This window comes from Protopterus annectens, chromosome 6.part0 (assembly GCF_019279795.1).
Source record: "Protopterus annectens isolate FY-2018-M chromosome 6.part0, PAN1.0, whole genome shotgun sequence".
Taxonomy (NCBI): Eukaryota; Metazoa; Chordata; order Ceratodontiformes; family Protopteridae; genus Protopterus; species Protopterus annectens.
The window spans coordinates 923586919-923604200 of record NC_056737.1 but is presented as its reverse complement, the minus strand read 5'-3'; the positions used below and the strand labels follow the sequence as shown (position 1 = coordinate 923604200).

Sequence of the window (17282 nt, the reverse complement as noted above, 5' to 3'; positions counted from 1 at the left end):
TTACACCCTTGATTTCTCTCTCTCATTATACATACCTCTTACATTCCTACTATAACCATAGAATGTGTAAGAATTATCTACACTCTTCCTCTCACATGGAGAACTCTCTTTATGAAATAACTTTAGTAGAATTTTAAATTAGAATTTTGATTTTATGTATAATCCTTTTTAGTTTTAACACTGTTAAATTAATTGTAATTGTTGTGCATTGTACTTGAACTTGTCTACTTGAAAGTTTTATAATGTTTAAGCATGTATAATACCTACTGTAATCTATATTGTTCTGGAGCTTTTCTCCCCAGGACTCCATTGAAAACGGGTTCTTTTTGGCCCAATGGACTATCCTGGTAAACCAACTGCAAATAAATAAATAAATAAATGACAGCCAGCTTCCAAAGCTTCAGAGAACCTTCCACATGTCAAACCATTAGCTCACATTGAGCTGACTAAAAGTCAAGTTTGGGTGCAAAGTCCTTCAGAGCCTTCCTGCTGCTGAATAGAATGCTCCTGTTTTGACTTTTGAGGATCGACAGTCAACCAACTCTGTTCCGTTGCCTAACAGATAGGTTCTTTTTAGAGAAGAACCCTCTTTCTACTTTATCTTCTGTCACAATTACTTTTAATCTAGGAAAAAGTGTTTGTTGACTATCTCATGCCTTTTATGTTCTTTTAATTGTGAGCATCTCTTTTTTATTTTTGTAGTAAAAAGTTGGTTAAAACAATTTTTTATGTGCAAAAGTGGTGTTAATTTAGTTTTTGAGGCTGGTGTAAGTGTTTAAAGAACTTTTTATTGTTTTTTTCCCATGTAAAAAAGGTTACTTTTTTACATCTTACCTGTTTTACTGACTTTTGATAATCTTCCCCATGAGTCAGGCAGTATTTCCAGCTCGACCATGGAAAAACATACTGGCTTCTCAGTTGTACCTTCTTCCAACCACAAAAAGAAAAATTGTTGAGCAGACTTTGCCACCACAGCAGGCTGGCAGTTTGCCTCAGCAGTAGGTGGGTGACTGCTATGGTTAAAGCTGATTCCCTGGACCACTCTTCTTTTTTCTTTATATTCCTCTAGCATAGTCCCTACAGCCACCCTGGATTGTGGGTTATATGTGTCTTCTGCAACTATTAGAGCTTCTTTCTCAGGCAATTGGGAGCCACTTTTGTCAGTCTTGGGAAAAGGGGCAGGGAAGGTGCCTCTGCTTAGCCAGAATGATGCGCTTATCATTAGAGAGGTTATTACTGGCAATTCTGGGTCTGTTTCTTCAGCAATTGCTGTCAAAGAAACAGAAAACTAAGCTCGTCTTCTCCTGTGTCATTTACTCTGGATGGAGTACTATATTACGCTTAACTCTGGGAACAGTGCAAGCTCTTGACCCTTCTTTTACAGTTGTTTCTGGTAAGAGAAAAACTGATTCCTCTTTCACTGAAGAGGTTTAAGAGATTGCACCTGTGGGGAAATGTAAATGGAGAGAGAGAGTTTTATTTTGGCAGATTTCTGATTCAGATTCTGAGGCGTGTGTGGTATCTGATAGTCACAGACCCCTGGTAAATATTCTCTTTCTCTGAGACCATTTCCAGTGTGAATCTTTTTTTCTTTCAGTTGGAAAACAGTGAGGCTTCTCAGTCCCTCAGAAAGTATTATGAAATGATACATCTGGAACTTAAGATTTGTCTGCACTGTAGGATGTTTTTGTTACAGCATGCAATTTCCCTGACAGTCAGCCTGCTGCCCCTAAAAATGCAGTTAATTCCTCAGTCTTTTAAGTTTTTATACACTAATCCTAGACTTCATGCAGCAGCAGGTTTTGCTTCAGTGAATCCAGCTGCTGCTAAACATTTTGTTAATACTAATCCTTCCCTTCTGTCAAGGATGAGAAGGCTTTCGATAAGTTTAGGGAAAAAAGTGTATGCTTCTGCAAGTTTAATTCTTTTTCCCCCATTTCAGTTGTTAGGCTCACATGTTGAAGTTTATTGTATTTAATTGTGAAAGTATAAGAAATGTTTTGGCATCGGTTTCTTCCTGTGATGGGGTAATTTTGTTTCTTTTATTGCCCAAGTCACTACTCATTGCTTAAAATGTGCTTACGACTCTGCGAAGGCTACTTCTAGGGCTGCTGCCTCTGCCACTGTTTTGGAAGTTTTACCTGTCTGCGTTCTCAGCACCTCTCAGAGGATGTTGAGAATGAATTCAGCCTTGGACAGAAATCCAGTTTCTGAACCTTCTGCTGCAGAAGTCTTCAAAAAGTGTGATGATAAGGGAAAGTTGATCCAGGGAATCTCAGATTTTTCAGTCCTCCTTGTCTAGGTTTTACAAGGAATTCTTTGATCCATTGTCTAACTTAGCAAAATACAAAATAAGCAGTCACATCAAACTGCTGGTAAGTAGACATTTAAAAAGTAATGGCAGTGAGGTTCAGAAAAGAAAGTTAGCACCCCCAGAGCAAATTAGTTAAAATGACTATATGAAAGATCTTGTCTTCCTCCCACCATGGCAGGCCCTAAATCTTCCCAAAAAGTCTGAGTCTCATTTTCTGTCTTTGGTAACAGACAGTTTCAGACAAATGTTTCTCAATGTGATTCATCAAGGTTACAGGTGGGAGTGGCTCTCCCTTCTTTCTCTGGGTACATCCTCATCCACCCGACCAAACTCTTTTCTACTGTTTTACAACCCATGCCGTCTCAGGTGGTAATAGAAGATGTTAGGTTGTCTTATCTCACCTTCGTTCTTGCTGGTTGGAATCGGAGCCGATCCTCTGCTCTGACTTGGCCACCTTCTGTAGCTCGAGAGCTGTTTACTGGCTCGAGGCTACCCCTTTATCCCATGATGCCTAGCGCTAGCTACCCAGATGTCATTTGCCACTTCAGCTGCGAGGTTCATGGTACTGGCTCAGGCTCGTATATCTTTTTCTAGTACTACCTTTTCAGTCAGATTAGGGTTTTTTCAGTTATTTGTTGTATTTGTTTAGTAGTCGCTAACTAGTTTGAGATAGTTTAGTGTGTTTTGGGACATTCCTAGAACTTGTTTTAGTTAGAGAGCCCCCCCCCTCCCTTATCTGGTAGTTTTCTGTAGATTTTTTTCTTCTTTTTTGTTGTTAGGTAGCCGTTTTAGTTAGAGGCTTCCTAAATTAAAAAAATATATATATATATATCTTTAGCAGTATAGTGTGCCTTTTTTGTTGCTTGTGTGATAGGGTACTAGTGTTAGTTTTACTGGTCCAGCCCTTTGTTTAAACAGTCATCTAGCTGTATTTTATACATCAGTGGTATTTCTGATGATGTCTAAAGAATCTAAAGTGTCAGGATTCAAGAAGTGTGACTCATGCTGTCAGAAAATGTCTCTGACAGATGGGCACACTTCTTGCGTTTATTGCTTAGGCGCTGTGCACCTGCAGGACTCTTGTTCTATCTGCCATGCATTTAGCCCAAGAGTTCTGCAGGAGCACAAAAACAAACTTATTCTGAGGGGTCTTCTTAAGCCCCAGGATTCACCAGCCAAGGCTCAGCAGGTGAAATCTCCTAAACCAGCCAAATCGTCAGCTCCCGGCTCGTTGCCGTCATTGGCCCAGGCCTTGTCTACTTCTTCAGTTCCGGCTGGAACCGAAGAGACTGCTTCCTCGTCTGCTCCACCAATACCTTCGGAGCCGTCAAGAACTCACAACAGACCGAGGTCCCCTTTGCTAGAGTCCATTCATTCGGCTCCACGGTCTCCCCTACTGCAAAGTGAGCGCAGTCCTAGATCTTCCCACTCTTCTCGGTCCTCTAGGCTTTCGGACCATGATGTGGAGAGAGTGGTCAGTAGGTTGTTGAAGTTGTAGGCACTGGCCAAAATGTTGTCCAGCCCCCCTCAACAGGTGTCGGCTCCATCTGTTTCCATCGATGTTCCTCCTCCGAATCCATTGAGCTCGGAGCCGGAGTTTATTGGGGTTCGGGTCGTGGAACCGTCGGCTCCGATAACAATTTCTTCTTCGGATCCATAGTCTGCTCCGATCCCCTCGATGGTGCCGTCCGTCAAGGGATCTGGGCGCCGGGACTCCCACGTCGGCTCCGAGGGGGCGAGTGGCATTGGACCCTTGTCTGACCCTGTTCTCCTTCTCAGAGCATCGACGCAGGTGAGCTCGGCTCCTACATCGGCCTCGGAGCCGTTTCCCTCGGTGCGGAGGAGGATTCCGGCTTCTTCGGAGCTGGAGCCTTCTATGCATCTTGGCAGGGACGCCTTCGATGTCATGAGGAGTGTGTTGGCCTCTGAGCCAGCTCCACCTTCGACCCCATTGGCTCCATCCCCTATAGTGCTTGTGCCAACCTCTGTCCCTCCTCTAGACCCCAAGCGTGGGGAACCGGCACTCCAGGGCACCCCATTGGGTGTTTCCTTTTCTTCTGAGGCCTCCCCGATCATTCAGAGGAGTCCCCTCGGAAGAAGAAGTGCAAGAGGAAGCACATTGACTCCCCCGAGTCTATCACTTTGGATACGGATTTGGATGAGTCTGAAGGATCCCCGAGATCCCCCCCCTGAAGATGTTTCCTTTTCGGACATCCTAGAAATACTTAAGCAGAGGGGGAACTGGAATACCCTAGCCTCTACTGAGGATGAATCTGACCAACACGGATCCGGAACTTACTCAAGGTTCTTTTTGGTACCAAAAAAGACAGGGGACTGGAGACCTATTTTGGATCTCAGCAGACTGAACAAGTCTGTCCAAAGAACAAAGTTTCGGATGGTCACACTACAGTCCATTCTACCTTTTCTGGGTCAGGACAATTGGATGTGCTCCATAGATCTCCAGGATGTGTACTATCACATCAAAATGGACAGACGCTCCAGGAGGTTCCTTCGCTTCCGGCTGGGAGCCAGTCATCAGTTCAGAGCTCTGCCCTTTGGTCTCACCACAGCCCCTGGGGTGTTCACCAAATGTATGGCAGTGGTCACGGCTCACCTGAGGCGTCTAGGATTCCAGGTGTTTCCATATCTAGACGACTGGCTCCTTACTGCTACTACCAGGCATCAACTCCTTCAAGCCAGGGACTATACAATTTCAGTTTGCTCCCAACTAGGCATTACCATAAATTTCGAAAAATCTGCCTTGTTGCCCTGTCAATCTATTACTTATATAGGAGCAGACTTAGATACAAGAAGCATGTCCGCAACGCTACCTTCGGACAGGGCCTCCATAATTCGCCAACAAGTTCAAATCATCATGCAATCCAAAAGGATACAAGTCGGGCATGTCCTTCAAACTCTGGGTTCTATGGCAGCGGCAATTCTTCTTATCCCCCTGGTCCGCTTTCACATGAGAATCCTTCAGTGGCTTCTGTTCACACAATGGTCCTTTCAACAGCTCCCCATGTCTCACACGATCTTGATCACAGAAGCATGCAAAAGGCACCTTTCCTGGTGGATGGTCTCCCCTCTACTGACTCAGGGCAGACCCTTCATTCAGCCCCCTCCAGTTGCTACAGTGACCACAGATGCCTCCCTGATAGGGTGGGGGGCATTATCAGGGAAGGACAGTCCAAGGCACTTGGCAGACTCACGAGTACCATCTGCATATAAATGTCCTAGAAATGAGAGCCGTGCTCTTAGCGTTGCAAGCTCTTCAGGACTCTCTCCCTTCTGGGACCCTTGCAATTCAAATGGACAACATGTCAGTGGTGTGGTATATCAACAAGCAGGGCGGAACCAGGTCCTACCCCCTGTGTCGAGAAGCGCTCAGACTCTGGCAGTGGGCGATTTCCTCCCAACGATTTCTGATTGCAACGCACATCCCTGGGACATCCAATGTCATAGCAGACAGGCTCAGCAGAGCTATTCTAATGCCTCACGAGTGGTCTCTGAATCAGGTAGTTGCGGACTTAATCTTCCACAAATGGGGACAGCCTTGCTGCGACCTCTTTGCCACCCCTTTCAGCAGCAAATGCAGCAACTACTTCTCCCTTCTTCCGCTTCCTGGTCACACTCCCAGAGACGCTCTAGTCCACGATTGGCCTCAGGGACTTCTTTATGCCTTCCTTCCATTTCCTCTGATACCGAAAATCATACAGAAAGCTATGTCGTTGGGTTGCAGAATGATCCTCATTGCTCCCTACTGGCCTCGATAAATATGGTTCCCATTTCTGCACCATTACCTTCTCGAGCAGCCTTGGACTCTGGATCCGATTCCAGACCTACGGATTCACCAGTCAGGCAGGCTGCATCAATCCCTGCAAACACTCCAGCTTACAGCTTGGTTGCTCCACTTCCAACCTTAGCCAGGCTTCCCAGCATTTCCCCAGACTTTCGAGACATTCTTGTCTCCTCCCATAAGTCTACCACTAGAAGGACTTTTGCTAGCAAATGGAAACGTTTTTCTTGTTGGGCAGAGGCTAGGAACTTAGATCCCTTCACAGCCCCTATGCATGAGATTTTGGAGTTCCTAATGGAACTCTTTCATTCGGGGTCCGCTTCTGCCACAGTTAGGGTTCAATTAGCGGCCATTTTAAATTTTCATGTTGGATTGTCTAATACAAACATTATGTCTCATAAGCTATGTAAAGCCTTTCTAAGAGGGGCTACTCTCCTTAGACCCCCAGTGAGAGACCCCCCCCCTCCTTGGGACCTTAATTTGGTATTGTCCTCCTTTTGAACCGGCAGCGTCCTGCTCCATTAAGTTCCTGTCTTGGGAAACTCTATTTCTGGTAGCTATTACTTCAGCCAGACGTGTTTCTGAACTTCAGGCACTATACGTCCGTCCTCCATAACTAGTATTTCATAAGGACAGGGTTGCTCTGAAGACTAATCCCTCTTTCCTTCCAAAGGTCTGCTCAGAAAATAATTTAAATCAATCTATTGACCTATCTGACACACCAACATGGCAGAATACAAGTTACATCTATTGGATGTTCATAGACAATTGAGGTTCTACCTGCATAGGACGAAGGACACAAGGAAGTCAGACCAACTATTCCTTTCCTATGCTCGTGGCAAACAAGGTCTTCCAGTTTCCAAAGTGATCTTATCCAGGTGTTTATCTCACATCATTACCCTTTTCTATCAATTAAGGAACACAGAGTTGCCTATTAAACTGAAGGGTCATTCTACTAGGGCCTTAGCCACCTCTGTAGCCTTCCAGTCTAGGTTGCCCATGGACTGTATCTGTGCTGCCGCTACTTGGGCAAATCCTCTTACCTTCATTTCTCATTACAAGTTGGATTTGGTCTCCAGGAGTAGAGCTAGTTTTGGTTCCACTGTTCTGAAGAGTCTGTTCCAATGAGCCACCCAGGATTGTAGGTGCTAGGGACGCTGTCCCAACTAGCAAGAATGAAGGCGAGATGGACAACTTAACATAAAGAAGTTATGTACCTACCATAACGTTCCATGTTAGTTGTCTTCATCTCGCTTTCTTTCTTGCGTCCCTCCCTCCATCCCCCTGCCCTATTGGACCGAGAGGAGTTCAGGTTTCACTGGCTGAGTGTTTTCTGGTTTGTTTCCTCTACTAACTTAGTGGGACAGGTTTGCGTAACCTTTTGTTTAGAGGGGTTCATTCATGGTTATGTCTAGAATTAGCTATTTCAAATGAGATCCGGGTAGCTAGCGCTAGGCATCATGGGATAAGGGGTAGCCTCGAGCCAGTAAACAGCTCTCAAGCTATAGAAGATGGCTGAGTCGGAGTTGAGGATCGACTCCGATCCCAACCAGCAAGAAAGAAGGCGAGATGAAGACAACTAACATGGAACGTTATGGTAGGTACATAACTTCTTTTTATTCATTCTCCTCTGTCAGGGGAAGGATTTTATTCAAGAATGTTTCTGATACCAGAGAAAGAAAATTCTTGGATACCAATTCTGGACTTTTCCTTCCTGATCCAGTTTGTGATAGCTGCCAAGTTCAAAATGCTGTCACTTCATGACTTATTACCTTTCTTCCTGATTTGAGTTACTTGGTGACCTTAAATTTAAAAGATGTATATCATCACATTCCTTTTCATTCGGATTTCCAGTGTTTCTTAAGGTTTTGTGCATCTAGATCACATTATCAGGTCTCTGCCTTAACTATTGGGCTATCCACTGGTCCAAGAATGTTCACAAAGTGCCTGGCTCCTGTGGTAGCCCTCTGCAGAGTGCAGGGTTATCCATAGGTTTCCTTATTTAGATGGCTTTGCTGTTTTTGCAGAGTCTTTTTCAAAGTGTCAGGAATCTTTCTTGGTTAAGGGATCCTAATACACAGAATGTAATTCCAAGAAAACATTCAGAAGTCTTTTCTGACTCCTTTTCATAGGGTTGTTTTTTTGTGGTGCCTTCTTGGACACAGCAATGCAAAGAGCTTTTCTTCCACATGAAAACAGTACATGTATATGTATATCTATTTCAGGAGTTTTCCAGTCAGACTTTAGTCTCAGCAAGGGAATTCCTCAGGATTCGGAGTCTCACGGCATGCTTAATTCTCATGATCTGTCTTGCAATACTCCACATGAGAAAATGCGCTGTATCTAAAATCTCTGTGGTCCCATATCAATATATATTAACTTCAAATTCCTGTCTTTTGATTTATGTGGTGGAGATATCAAATTTCTCTTAATCCATGTCTCCTATTCTCCCTTCCTGCTTCAGCACACTCAGTCATAACAGATGCCTCGGACTGTGCTTGTGGAGCAGCATCAGTGGGCATAAATCTGCCAAGGTTTTTGGAACAGAAAAGATAGGCCAAATCATGTCAACTTAAAAAAATGGTAGCTTGTATAAATGCTTTCAACTCTTTGAATCATCTGTGGTCCCTGAGACCTCTTAAAGTGTTTAAAGATAACACCACAGTGCAATGTCCCATAAACAAGAACAGAAGAACCAGATCTTTACCCCCTGTACAGACTAGCCATGTCAGCATGGGATATAGCTTTCCAGCACAGTCTCACTGTACAGGCATCCCACATCTTCTCAAAACAAATATTGGTGGCAGACAAGATGAGCAGGACCAGGCTAGACCGCCACTAATGCAAACAGTCAAGGGGTTTTCCAGGATTTGAACCATCTTTGGGGGGGAATCAGCTCAATTAAATTTTTTCCTCCTCTCTTAACAGTCAAGTAGCAAATTCCTGTTCCAGAACTCCATGCATGAAGGCCTGGAAGACCGATACCTTTTCTTTTCCCCCATACAGGAATGTTCTTTTATGCTTTTTTATCCTTTCCACTGATTTCCAGGGTACTTGTGAAGATTTAGAAAGATTCCCCAAAGGTCATTGTGATTATTCCCTTCTGGCTCAGGCAACAGTGGATGTTCTTTGTGTTTCACTGTTTCAGTCATCACATTTGGGGTTATCCCTGCCAGGGTAGCCCTCGGCCGGCCTGAATACCAGAGGCTTAGTATTTCTGCGTCGGTGTCGCTTCAGGACTAACTTCAGGATGTGAGTAGTATGAAGTAAGGCAGCCGACACCGTTACAGTCTTTCTTGCCATGGAGCCGAAGCAGAAGCAGTTTGCACTAGTGCTGGTCAGCCACTACATGAGTTTCATCTACCGAATTGAAGTTGAATTCTTCTAGAGCTAAGTACCCTGTTGTGGATCCTTTTTTCTTGCACTAACCAATGTCGGAAAAAGTTAATAATTGTCTCGCCTGTGAAAACCAAATACCACACCGAGACTTTCATTCTTACTGCGTCACTTGTGTAGGCCCAGACCACGACATCCCCCGTTGTCGCTTTGTTCAACGCCAGAGCTATCCATCTTCAGGCCCTTATTGTAGCTAGATATTTTCGTTTACAGTCCCCGAATTCCGATATGGCTTCGGTAAGCCATCCGACAGCAGATCTTCCAAAAAAATGTAAAGATAAAGACAGAGACAGACCGCACAGGTCCAAACCTACCGACGATGCTTCCGTTAAGCTAGTCGTCAGTTCTCCGTTCCTCAGTGAGGCACTTTCGCAGCCCCTGGTGCCCGCTTCTGTGGATTCACAGGCCGCTACCAAGACCCTTTTGGAGTCTTGTACGCTGCAAAACTCTTCTTCGACTAAGGATCCTGTGGTCGTCTCTACCTTGGATGTGTCTGGAGCCACTGAGCAGGCACTGGCTTCCGAGGAAGTCGTTCGCACTACTGATTCTCGACACAAACCGACGTCTTCTTTCGCAACTACTGTTCTTTTAAAAACGACCGAGTTTCTTAGGCCCAGGGTACGAACCACACCCAAGAAACTGATGACCCAATCTCAGGCCCCTGCTTCCTTGCCTCGGTCTCAAATGCTTAAAATGGCAGAAGACCTTGTCATGCTGATCAGGGGAAGCTAAGCTACCCCCTCCAAAACTAAAAGAGATCTGTCCCCTGTAGTTTTTTCTGAACAAGAGTCAGATGACTCTGATGTATCTGAATATGAAGACATGCAACCCCTCTCTACTTATGAGGATTCTGATGCAGAGGATTCCATCCCTTCAGCCTCTCCCCCACAGGATTTTTCCTTTGGGGAAACTCTTCATACCTTAAGGGAGCATTTCCAGTGGGAGAGTCAAGACCACCCTCAGTCTAAAAAGAGACTCGGGGAATTCTTAGATCTTCCACAGCAGAGACCCTTGACCATCCCCCCAGTCCTGGATGTTGTAGAGGATGTTTTCCTGGAATCCAGCTTGACTCCTGACACCCTCCCTCTTGCACCCAGAAAAACAGACAGGTACTATAGAGTCCCTGACTCTCACAAATTTCTTTTTAAAAATCCTACAGCTGACCCTGAAGTGATTTCTCAAGGGCCTAAAGGGATTAACGCAACCTCTGCTAAGAGTCCCACCCCCTCAGATAGGGATTCCCGAGTACTAGACAGATGGGGTAAAAAAGTATACACCTCAGCTACTCTTGCTATCAGGGCACTAAATTGTCAGATCCATATGCTAAAATTTCAGCAACATACCCTGAAACTCCACAAACAAAAAATGTCTTCCTTTCCTGCTTGTGCAGAATCTCAGGAGTTACAAGAGTTAATGCATTCTGTAAGTCAAGTAACTAAACACACCTTGCACTGTGGTTTTGATGCCCTAGAAGTTTCTTGCAGGGCAGCAGTCACTGGATCTGTTATTAGAAGGCATGCATGGCTTAAGGAACAGCCCCTGTCAAACCATGTCAAATCTAAATTGTTGGATGCCCCCTTGCACAAAGACAACTTATTTGGCACTAAGGCAGAAGAGGTCTTAAGATGGAAGAAAAAGCAAAATCTATGCAGACAGTTAAGGATTCCTTACAGGTCCAGCCACCCAGGTTCAGCAGTCATTGTCCCACCAAGCACTGGTCCTTTCCTGCTCCCACTAAGCCAATTCAGCCCATGCCCCCGGGAACCAGACCCCCCCCCCCCGACAGCAGCCACAGGCTATACAGAGAGCTAAGCAGTGGACTACCTCCACTTCAAAACCAGGGAGTTCTAAGCCACCCCATTATGGTAAGAACTCACAACGACTCACCTCCCCCACCCCCTCCCTCTGCCCACTTTCACTTACCCCTAGGAGGAAAACTCTCCTTTCACGCAAGGACCTGGTCCACCATTGCCAACGACCACTGGGTTCTCAACAAAGTGTCTCAGGGATACAAATTTTCCTTCCACACCCTTCCAACCTCAAAAGGGTTCCCAGATCTACCTCCAAATCAGTGGGCAGAGGCTCAAAAGCAAATCCTTTCCCTACGTTCTATGAGGGCAGTAGAGCACGTTCCTGCAGAACAGATAGGCCAAAGTTTCTACTTCAGACTTTTTCTGGTGCCCAGAAAAGAGGGCACCTGGCACCCCATCATCGCTCTATCCATTCTAAACATCTTTCTGGTGATCCCAAAATTCAGAATGCTCACCCTTCTGCAGCTGCTACCCATGCTGTCCAAGAATGCTTGGCTAGCCACCCTAGATCTAAAAGAGGCCTACCTCCACATTCCTATCAGGGAATCATGCAGGAAATATCTCCGTTTCAGGACAGGATCTCAGCGCTTTCAGTTCTCTGCTCTTCCCTTTGGCTTATCTACTGCTCCCAGAGTTTTCACAAAATGTCTGGCTCCGGCCATTGCTTTTTGCAGACAAAGGAGTGTCCATATTTACCCATACTTAGACAACTGCCTAATTCATGCAGACAGCCAGGAAAAGCTGCTCAAGCACCTGGCCTTTGTAAAGACCCTACTAACCTCCCTAGGATACATATCAATGAAAAGAAATGCAAACAGGTGCCCACCCAAAGGATTATCTCCTGGGAGCAAGCCTGGACACAGCATTCCGAATGGCATTCCTTACACCAGAAAAACAAATTTTCCTGACAGCCTACTTCTCTCAACTAGCCACCAAACCCCAGTTATCAGCAAGGAAAGATCCTGCAAGCTGTGGGGTTCATGGTATCTTGCATACTACTCATTCCATATGCCAGACTGCATATGAGGAAACTTCAGTGGTACCTGAAAAGCCTTTAGTGTCAACACTGTCAAGACCTGGAGACTCTTACCTATAATTCCTTGCATCAGAAAAGATTTTCTTTGGTGGACAACAGCATTCTCCCACAACAAGGGACTACCTTTCTCACCACTCCCGCCACCCAGACCCTCACCACAGATGCATCAAACTATGCTTGGGGTGCACACCTGGATGGCAGTTGCATACAGGGCCAATGGAGCCCACAGTAAATCCCTCTGCACATCAGCCAAAAAGAGATGATGGCTGTCCAGCACGTCTTGATAGCTTTCAAGCCCCTTCTCTCCCCAGGGGCTCTCCTGATCAAAACGGACAGCACCACTGTGATGTGGTATATCAACAAGCAGGGAGAGACTCGCTCCTACCCTCTATGCAGGCTGGCCATGACCCTTTGAAATACAGCCACTACCACGCAACTGCACCTGTTAGCACAATTCCTGCCAGGTTCTCTCAACTCTCTGGCAGACCAATTAAGCAGAAATCTTCTGGACCCACATGAGTAGCAGCTCAACAGAAGAACCTTCACCCTAATAACTCAGAAATGGGGCACCCCGCAGGTCAACCTCTTTGCCTCCCACACCAACCATCAGCTCAGGAAATTCGGCATCAGGGAGCATCACTGCCCGGACTGGCTCAATCCATCAGTCTATTTCTTTCCTCCACTACCTCTCATCTCCAGGGTACTGTTCAAAATAAAGAAGTAAAAACCAAGGACAATTCTTATAGCTCCAGACTGTTTTCAACAGCACTGGTGGTACCCCTTGCTGCACAGCCTGTCCGCACTGCCACCATGGCATCTTCTTCAGATTCCAAACCTCCTAATCCAGAGGGAAGAGGAATTCATGCATCCCCAATTGCAGACACTCAGTTTGGCAGCTTGGCTTATTCCCTAAGCCTGGATCAATCTGCCAACCTCAGTAAACAGGTTCTAGATGTTATACGTGAGGCCAGATGCCCCAGCACTAGAACGTCTTATGCTGACAGATGGAAAAGGTTCTGCACCTGGATCCAGGCTAAGGGAGCCAGTACAGCACAGCCCTCCCTCCCTCTCATCCTGGATTACTTACCTGACCTACTAAACAGTGGCCTCTCTTTCTCCTCTATAAAAAGTCATGCCTCTGCTATCTCTGCTCATTTCCCCACTGAGCAACCCCTTTTCTTGCACCCTTTGATCAAACAGTTCCTAAGAGGGGCTAGCAACTTGAGGCCACCCAGAACACCAACCCCAGCTTGGAACCTTGACTTTGTGTTGAAAAAGCTCACCCTGCCCCCTTTCAAACCAACTTCTGCAGAGCTAAAATTTCTCTCCTGGATGAGAGCTTTCCTTCTGGCCATCACTTCAGCCAGAAGAGTCTCTGAGCTGCAAGCACTCATGGCTGTGGAACCCTTCATCTTCCATGCTGACAGGGTATCTCTCAGAACTAATGCAGCCTTCATGCCCAATGTAGTGTCCAGTGTGGCTCTCAACCAATCCATTCATTTGCCCCCCTTTTTTCCCAATTCCCAGAACAAGCGGGAAATGATCCTGCACTCTCTAGATGTGCACAGACAGCTCAGATTCTATCTAGACAGGACTAAATCCTGCAGAAAATCAATTGCTGGTTAGCTTTGCTACATGGCAGAAGGCAAAGCCATCTCCAAACAAACCATTTTTAAATGGATAGCACACTGCATCCATTTCTGCTACAAACAACATGGAATGCCTCCCCCAAGGGGGTTAGGACTCACTCCACCAGAGCAGCCTCCACCTCTGCAGCTTTCCTCAGAGGAGTCCCCACCAGGGACTTCTGGAGGCTGCCACCTGGACATCTGTTTACACTTTTAGCAAACATTACCAAACATTACCACCTGCCTCTCTTCCCCAAATCCAGGGCAGGGTTTGCCTCTGCAGTCTTGCAGGGCATCCTAGACAGCCCCTAGTTTCCTTGACTGCCTCCACCCATTTCCTCAGCTTTGGGAATCAACCCAAATGTGATGACTGCAACAGTGAAACACGAAGAACATAGTACAGTTGTGTACACTTACCATAAATGTAGATGTTAGTGCATTCACTGTTGAAGTCCTGGTTTCCTTCCCTCCATCCCCCTTTCTTCTCTTTCTTTACAAGGGACGTATTGGTATTTACTTTCTACTGGTTGGGTTCTTCCACCAGAACCTGCCTCCTACTTTGGTGGCTCCTGACAGGTTAGGGCAAGAAAAACTGATGTAACGGCGCTGGCTGCTTTAATTTATACTACTGATGACCTGACATCAGTCCTGAAGCGACAGCAGCCGACACAGAAATATTAAGCCTGTGATATTTGGGCCGGCGAGGGCTACACTGGCAGGGATAACCCAAATGTGATGACTGCAACAGTGAATACACTCAAACAGTTACATTTATGGTAAGTGTACACAACTGTACTTTCTTTCTTCTTTTGGAAATGGCCGGGGGAAATTACCACAAGCTTTCCTCACAGACCGAATTTACTGTCACAGGATTAGGGGGTGTTTGATACATGATAAACACCAAAAAGAGAGAGCAAACATGGCCAAGGGCTGATAACTGTTCAATGAAGTTAGCGCTTTCACATATTAACAGACACTTCCCCAGACTTTAAGTGAAACACAATTAAAAAACAGCATGATTTATATTCTTAGTAAATCACTGATAGTGATGTGAATTAATTAATATTCATATCTTAAAGTAACAAAATCCTAAAAAAAAAAAAAAAATATATATATATATATATATATTTATATATATATATATATATATATATATATATATATATATATATATATACATATATGTATGTATATATATATATATATATATATATATATACTATTCTATTCTAGATCAAGTTAGTACATAATATAACATTTAAACCCACTTAAAAATAACATTCAGAACTAGAGCAAATACAATTTCATATCGCAAAGACATGCCCCAAACCAAGGGGTTGAATATTATTTTTAAGTGGGTTTAATATATTATGTAGTAACTTGATCTAGAATACTGTTTTTTTTTTAATATTTTATATATATTATTTTTTACGATGTTTTGTTACTGTGGTTTTTTTTATATTTTATATACATTATTTTTTAGGATGTTTTGTTAGTTTAAGATGTCATGAATATTAATTAATTCACATGACTTGTCAGTGATTTACTAAGAGTATAGATCATGCTTTTTTTATTGCATTTCATTTAAAGTCTGAGGAAGCATTAAGACCTGAAAGCGTTAACTTCATTAAACAGTTTTATCAGCACTTGGCTGTGTTTGCTCTTTCTTTTTTGTTGTTTTTCAGTTGACTTTTATGTGGAGGAGCTTAATTCACCAGTCCTTTGTTCATTTCTGCAGGTGTTTGATACATCCTTACCCAAAACAATTGTAGTTGACTGCATGGATGATAAGGTTTTAATACCTTTTATAGGTACCTGTTTTCTGAGGACATGCAACCAGGTATTGATGGAAGCAAGAAAGCCTGCTACTAGAAAATTGTATATTAGCAAATGGAAAAGGTTTTGTAGTTGGTGCCAACAGCAGACCCAGCACCCACTCAGGGCTAGTGTTTCTCTAGTTTTACAGTGTTTGTGACAGTTACAGTCCTATGGCCTTACTATTCTAGCAAGGTCCAGTTGTCAGCCATTTTGGCATGTATGCCCATGAGCTCCCCTCTTTCATTGCAGCCTCATTTCATAATGATTTCGGAAGGAGTTCTGCATATGAAGCTTCATAGAAAACCAGTGGCTCCTCCTTGGGATCTTAAATTTTGTGTTAGTAAAAATAACACTTGCTCCATTTGAACCAACTTGTCAGGCTAACTCGAGACTCATGTAAAATGGTCTTACTCATTGCTCTGACCTCTGCAAAAAGAGTTGAGTTGCAGCTTCTTACAGTGGACTAACCTTATCTGATTTCTCACAAATGTAGGGTTTCTTTAAGAACTAATCCTTTTACTCCTGAAGTGGTATCTAAGTTTACCTTATGGTAATATATCCAACTTCTTGTCTTCTTTTCTGAGCCTAAAATGAGGAAGAAAGGGTTCTTCATACCTTGGATGTCCACATACAACTTGAGTACTTGACAGAACAAAATCTTTCAGAATTTCTGATCAGTTATTTATTTCTTGTAAAGGTAAAAAGAAATGGACGACCTGTGTCAGAGCAGACTATTTTCAAATGTTTGACTCAGGCCATTATATTTTTGCTATTTCCCCCACAACAAAACTATTCCAGGTGTGGCTTTTTTTGAAAAGGTTGAATTCCAGAAGTACTGTAGAAGCAGTAACTTGGTATTGTGTGCATACTTCTGTAAAACACTATAAACCAGATTCCTTCTCCAGGTCTAGGACCGGCTTGCCTAGGACTGTTCTGTCTGTCAGTTCTAAGCTATGGTAATCTGCCCATATAGCTTAGGCTATTACAACACTAATCTTAATCACAAACATAGTACAGTTGTGTATGTAAACTCGCCATAATAGTAAATGTTTGAATGATCAGTGTTGTAGCAGCTGCTCTCTCCTCCATTCCCCCTTATTTTTTTGTTTTATTTTTGCCAGGGTATGGACATGTATTTTATCTTATTCTAGCACTGTCCTGTTGTGGCTTTAGCCTCCCTCTCTCGCTCTGTTGGCATAAAAGCTCTGAAGGACTTATTGTTCAAACCTGACTTTTAGTCGCAGCTCGAGTAGACTAACAGTTTGGTCATATGAAAGTTGCGCTGAAGTCTTGTAAACTGGTTGGATATTACATCCTTGTATCCTATGCAGGATATAACCCCATATAGCATAGGTTACTGCAGCAGAGATCATTCATACATCTACTTTTTTGGTCTGCTTACTTAACACAACAATACCTTCCCACAGTGGAGGTGACTTCCAGTCTGGCTACTGTGCTACAGTCAGAGGTGGTTCCAACC

The 17282-nt window shown here is 44.1% G+C and overlaps 1 protein-coding gene across 1 annotated transcript in view; it reads left to right on the top strand.

Annotated features, from left to right (window-relative positions):
- The window catches only part of GOLGA5 (golgin A5), a 933889-nt gene that overhangs the window by 293819 nt on the left and 622788 nt on the right, over nt 1-17282 (top strand). The gene's annotated exons all lie outside the window — the stretch shown is intronic.